This window comes from Hipposideros armiger, unplaced genomic scaffold, assembly GCF_001890085.2.
Source record: "Hipposideros armiger isolate ML-2016 unplaced genomic scaffold, ASM189008v1 scaffold_9, whole genome shotgun sequence".
In the NCBI taxonomy this organism is placed as follows: domain Eukaryota; kingdom Metazoa; phylum Chordata; class Mammalia; order Chiroptera; family Hipposideridae; genus Hipposideros; species Hipposideros armiger.
Window position 1 is genome coordinate 5,014,604 of NW_017731359.1, and position 5,263 is coordinate 5,019,866.

At 42.4% G+C, this 5,263-nt stretch overlaps 1 protein-coding gene across 3 annotated transcripts in view; it reads left to right on the forward strand.

The window, feature by feature from the left end:
• Nucleotides 1–5,263, forward strand: part of GFOD2 (Gfo/Idh/MocA-like oxidoreductase domain containing 2) — a 35,610-nt gene that overhangs the window by 9,539 nt on the left and 20,808 nt on the right. Inside the window, exon 1 of one of the 3 annotated variants that reach the window (XM_019653271.1) lies at nucleotides 3,460–3,556. The exons of the other annotated variants lie outside the window; for them this stretch is intronic. The gene's annotated coding sequence lies outside the window, so the exon portion shown is untranslated. Of the gene's footprint in view, nucleotides 1–3,459; nucleotides 3,557–5,263 lie in introns of those variants that run through there. 3 annotated transcript variants of the gene reach the window in all.

The window sequence follows — 5,263 nt, forward strand, 5'->3', positions numbered from 1 at the left end:
TATAGTCAGGCTTTGACCTGACTTCTTGAGTCATTCGTTCTCGGACTTACTTTTGAATGTTCTTTTCTCAATTATTACTCAGTACCTACCATTTGCCTGACACCTGGTAGGTGTCAGGCACACTGTGCTCTGTCCTGGTGACAGCAGATGTGGGATAGGTCCTGCCCTCGTGACAGACATTAAATAGGTGACCCCAGTGAAGTATGATGGGCACTATGAAAGCCATAGCCCAGGCTGCTTGGGAACTGTGAGCGAGTCACTTACCCCAGCCTAGGCACAGCCTTTCTGAGGACGTGGTGTTAAGTGGGGACCTAACAGATCTCCCGAGGATTTAACCTCAGGAAGTGAGAAGAAAAGACTGTTCCAGATAGAGTGAACGACTTGGACCACAGGACTGAAGGAATTTGATTTGGTAGCTGCTAGCATGTCGAGTGCAGTGTAAGGGGAAAGTGGAGAGATGGAAAGGTGGGAAAGGGTCCAACTGGAGAGATGCTTTGTGAACCCCATCAAAGAATCTGGGATTTTTCCTAGGAACACTTACTGGCTGGGGAAGGAAATGGTTAGGACTAGGCGAACCATGGGTGTCTGTTTGGGAAACCAGAGCAGTGGATGAATTCAAGGGGCATTACAATGTCCAATTGTTGGGATGTAGTGATGGACTGGCTGTGGGAGCATGAAGGTTTCACTGCAGCCGGAATGGTTCCTCATGAACTGGTTAGGTTTGAATCAAGATCAGTTGCCTTCCCTTCACATTTGTCTGTTGGCATTTGACTTAACATAGCCCGAGTGCTGCTGGGTCACTGTGGTCCTGCAAGGCTTGACATACAGTGTGTTTCTCTGGCAAGAGGGAGGACACTTGACTCCAAGGGGACTGAAGTCACTGATAAGCATGAGTCATGTCATGTGGAGGAGGGGTGGTAGTTGGAGAGAGTTCTAAGTGAGGGCACCCTCTTGGCAAGTCAAGTTGTAGTTTAAGACTGAGCAGCAGCTCATTTTCCTTATCCCAAGTGGCAGGTAGAGCTATTCTGTTATCATAGATGCATGTTTTCTTTCCTGAACCATTAAACCAGATTGTGCCCCAAACTGCTCAGATTAGTAACATAAGTAATCTCTATTAAATTTGTGAATGTGGCCTAAGACCCTACTGAATTACATACAGTTTTGATGGGTTCAATATATGTCTTGATTTATTGATATAACTAACTATGCAGGAACAAGGTCTGAAATCTTTCACTTTTTCAGCAAATGTTTATCAAGCACCCACTGTGTAATAGGCATTGTTCTAGGCACTCTAGGTTACAGCAGTGAACAAAATAGATTTAAAAAATTCCTTGTCCTCAAGGAGCGTAAGTTCTAACAGGGGTCGTAGCGGGAGAGAAACAATGAGAAAACAAGCCTGTTTCTGATAAGACAACACTTGAGACTTGAAGGAAGTGAAGGAGTGAGTAAGCCAAGTGGATGGATAGCTGTACAGTAGTGGGAAGTGCAAGTGCAAAGGCCCTGAGACAGGAACATACCTGGTATGTGAGATACAGTAGTGAACCACTGTGACTGGAGCAGAGTGAGTGAGGGGAAGAGAAAGAGGTTATAAGGTCAGAAAGAGGAAGGGGGTACGTCCTGATCATGTAGGACCATGTAGGTCAGCGGAAGAACCTTGGCTTTTGTTCCAAGAGAGGTGGGAAGCCTGTGGAGAGTTTGGGTTAGAGGAGTGCCATGATCTGACTTATATTTTAATTGAGTCACTCTCAGTGCTCCATTGAGACTAGATGGCGGTGCAGCATGGGAGGGGCAGGATTAAATCTGAGACCAGTTGGGCCATTGCAATAATGTAGGAGAGAGGTGATGGTAACTTTAACTAAGGTGGTGGCAGTAGGAGTAGTAGGAAGTGCTTGGATTCGGGATGTATTTTGAAGGTAGAGAGCTAGCAAGACCTGTTTATGGATCAGATGCGAATGAAGTATGAGAGAAAAAGAAGAATCAAGGATTACTCCAAGGTTTTGATTTGAGCAGTTGGAAAACTTGTGTTACCCGTTTCTGAGATGAAGCTATTGTGGGAAGAGTAAGTTTGGTGGGAGAAATATCAGGAGTTTAGCTCTGAACATTTTAAGTTTGGGATGCCTGTTAAACATCCAAGCAGAGACAGTTGTTTATATTGGGTTGTCGGAAAAGTCATGACGTATTTTTCTATTTTTCGTTGCAAAAATGCGACATGTCTTTTCCGACAACCCAATACCAGTCTGGAGCTCAAGGAGGAGGACCTGGCTGATAACTTTGGGAATTGTCAGAGAATAAATGATATTTAAAGCCATCAGACTGAATAGGAACCATAGTTAACACAGTCATCATCAGGAGAAACTAGCACCTGGAACTGAGAAGTGGCCAGGGAGGTAGGAGGAAACCAGAAGAAGTTGTGCTCTGGAAGGCAGATAAAGAAGAGTGTTTTAAGGAGCGTGAACCTACTATATCAGATGCTGCTGCTATCAGCATCAAAGTGGTATGAGGATGAGCATTGACCATTAGATTTAGCAACATTTGAATTGTACTTGACAGATATCATAGCTGAAACTTGTCAAGTAGTTATATTTGTAAGGTAGCTGAAGTATTTATGACCAGTACTCTAGGGTGGTCAGCCATGATACCTGAACACAGAGCATCATAAGATCACTGCATAATTGTGCTTTAAAGCTCTGAACATTTTTTCTCTTTCCTGCTACTTCCTTTGGACCCAGTTTATATAAAGAAATGCTGATGAGTAGGAGGCTTGAACACTGCTGTGGGGCAAGGAACTGTCTGCCAATCACAGACTGGCTTTTTAATGCCATTGGACTGCTGTGCTTTTTTCTTTACCGAACTACCAAGAAGTCAGTGTTTTTATCATAATTTCGTTCTTGAAAGTGGGTAGTGTCTTTTTCATGTGGAACTCAAAGCGCATTACAGATACATCATTTAACACTTCTTTAAATAATTCATAGCCTCCTGAATGCTCTCATAGCACCCTGTTCTTTTTCTTCATAGTACTTATCTCAAATTGTAATGGCATGTTTAAGTGATGATTTGATTGTCGAATCTCTTCTGCTGGACTATAAACTCCATGCAGGCAGAAGCTCTGTTTGTTTTGCTCACCAGTGTATCCTGTGCTTTGCCTAGCCTGGCCCATAGCAGATACTTAATAAGAATTTATTAATGAATTTCAGAAATTAAGGTGTCATTTTATACATAAGCAACTGAAACACAGCTAATGTCACAATCTGTTTTAAAATTAGATTGAGGGCCCATCTCACTTAATAACTAAGGTCATGACCACATCTCTGGGCATAATGCTTTATTTTAGCATATTTTACTTTAAGATATAATTACTAAAAAAAAAAAAAAATCATCCACAGAAAAATCTAACTCCCAAACAAGCCCCTTGACACTGGTCCTTCGGATGTGTCTGACGGGACAGATCTATGGCAGAGTTGGTGGAGGCAACTCAGAGAGGGAGTCATGCCCTAAGGATGCACAGCCCTTGAAGAATGCCCCTCATGGGGTACTCCGGTTGTGGATTGCTTCTCAGGTACAGCGGAGGGTGGTCGTGGAGTAATGACTTTCTACCCTGTGGTGTGCCAAGTCTCATTGCCCAACCTGTGCAGCTACAACCACAAACTCCTACACCATTTCTCACTTACAGCCATCACTAACTTTGTTTGCATGATACAGGAGAAAAACTCCTTTTTGAACCCTCCCTTCCTTAGTGTGAGTTGTTCATGATTGGTGAGGACTTGCCTAACACCTGTGGCTCTGCAGCTTTCCCAGTATGATGTTGGCTAGGGGAAAGTGCTAGGAAAGCAAGCGCCGAGACTGCCTGGATACATTAGGCCTTAACTTGAAGTTACTTCCTCAGAAAACGTATTCTCTTGGCTTCAGTCTCTGTATTGGTGATCCCAAAAGTAAGCATACAAGGGGTTTGTTTTGTTTTGTTTTGATTTGATTTAAAGGAAAGAGATTTTTAATTTCCACATATCCATTTAGTTTGATTATAGACCTGAATCTTTGAGGTGTGAATAGGCTGTTCTGTACCCTTAGACACAACTTACGGTGATTAAAAACTGAGGTATAACTTATATGCAATTAAATGCACAGACCTGAACTATTCAATTTGATGAGTTGTGATAGTTGTATCACCATGTAACCACAATGCAACACAAGATATAGAACATTTCCATCACTCTAGAATGTTTCCTTGTGTCCCTTTCTAGTCAGTCCTTCCCCCACCCCGTTCCCACCTCAACCACCACCATCACCACCTTCTGGCTACTGTCACTATAAGTAAAGTTTGCCTGTTCCTGTACTTCAAATAAATGGAATCCTACAGTATGGGGGTTTTTGGTATATGCACCTGGTATCTTTCACTCAGTGTAATGTTTTTAAGATTCACACGTTGCATGTATTAATAGTTCATTCATTTGTACTGCTTCACTGTATTCTGTTATATGACTGTACCATAATTTGTTTATCCAATCTCCTATTCATGAACATTTGGGTTTGTTTCCAGTTTGGAGCTAGGATGAATAAGGCTGCTTATGAACATTTTGTGAGTGGAATTGCTGTGTCATTGGGTTGATATATCTTGAACTTTATAAGAAAATGTCAGTTTTCCAAAGTGATTGTACTGTTTTACACTTCCACCAACAGTGTGTGAGAGTTCCATTAGCTCCATATCTTCTCTAAACTTTTGGGTTGTCAGTCTTTTTTTTTTTAATTTTTGCCATTTTAGTGGGTATCTCATTGTGGGTTTAACTTATGTGTCCCTGAGGACTAATGATATGGAGCACCTTTTCATGTGCCTTTAGGCCATTCCTGTATCTTTGGTATAAAGCAACTAAGTCTTGATATTTTTAAAAATCGGGTTCATTTTTTTTATTGTTAATTGGTAGGAGCTCTTCTGCATATAAATCCTTTGTTACATAGACGTTTGGTGAATATTTTTTCTTGGTCTGTGGCTCACCAATTTTTTTTTTTTTTTTAAGATTTTTATTGGGGAATTGGGGAATGGGAACAGTGCTGGGGAAGGGGAATAGACAAGTTGCTGTCGTTTTGGTCTTCAGTCTAGTTATGGAGGACGTTGCTTCACTGGCCCAAGTTGGCACCATCATTGCGCTCTTCCTAGGCGAGGCACATCAGTCACCGGCTTCTGGACGGCTGCTCACTGCAGCTGCTGGCCGCTCACGCTGGCTGCTGGCTACATACGGTAGCCCATGGCAACCCACTGCCACAGGGGCTG